We start from the raw sequence: 976 nt of genomic DNA on the forward strand, positions 1-976 counted from the left end.
AAGAGAGAAGGAAAGCTTTTCTCCCAGCAAGAAATCCCCATGGGCTTATAATTCCCATAGGTAGATGTAAGCACCCAGAGACAACCAGCTAAAAAGAATCACCACGATGTTTCAACTAAATTCAAAATGGGGGTAGCTAAACAAAAGGGGAAAGATGGGGACATTGGAATTTTAAAAAGTTATTTACTTCCTTTATACCCCCTCCCCCCCACCACCACCAAAGGGGAACCAAAGTGACGTACATTGTTCTGTCTTCTATCTTATCCTCATAGCAACCCAGTGAGGTAGGTTAGACTACGCGTGTGTGACTGGCCCAAGATCATCCAGCAAGCTTCCACGGCAGAGTGGGGATTTCAACCTGGGTCTCCCAGATCCTAGTCTGACTCTCTCTGACTGCTACACTATACATCTACAGACAATCTAATTCCACAGCCAAGTATCCTTTGCACGTGTATATATGGCTTTCACCATTCTAGAGCTATTCAGTTACATACTGCAGCCATGTAACAGAGGTATGGCCAAATGACTATTACAGAGAAGCCAATTAGGGGTCAATGAGGAATAGGGAAGAGAGAAACAACTGGGAAAGTCTTGCCTCCCAATAGTACCATGGTACCAGATAGTGGAGCCCCAGACTGAGAGCAGCAGCTTCATGCCTCAAACTTCCAAAGTCTAGGGCACTAATGCAACTGCTCTTTAGCACTGACTGCTTAGCAGTAGGAAGCTGTTCTTCTAGCCCTGAACCTGAATGGGGAAAGAGGCATTTTTACTTCTCCTTAAGGAAGAACTTTGGGCGGGGGTGTTAATTGGGGTTTGGGGCTATGTTGTTGTTGTTCAGTCGCACAGTCGAGTCCGACTCTTTGCGACCCCATGGACCAGATCACGCCAGGCCCTCCTGTCTTCCGCCGTCCTCTGAAATTGGCTCAATTTCATGTTCGTTGCATCGATGACACTGTCTAACCATCTCATCCTTTGC

General features: G+C 46.6%; 1 protein-coding gene across 1 annotated transcript in view; it reads right to left on the bottom strand.

Annotated features, from left to right (window-relative positions):
* Positions 1–976, bottom strand: part of MYO3A (myosin IIIA) — a 128,874-nt gene that overhangs the window by 72,406 nt on the left and 55,492 nt on the right. The window lies entirely within an intron of this gene.

The sequence above is a fragment of the Gekko japonicus genome, unplaced genomic scaffold, assembly GCF_001447785.1.
Source record: "Gekko japonicus isolate JY-2015 unplaced genomic scaffold, Gekko_japonicus_V1.1 scaffold80, whole genome shotgun sequence".
NCBI classification, from domain to species: Eukaryota; Metazoa; Chordata; class Lepidosauria; order Squamata; family Gekkonidae; genus Gekko; species Gekko japonicus.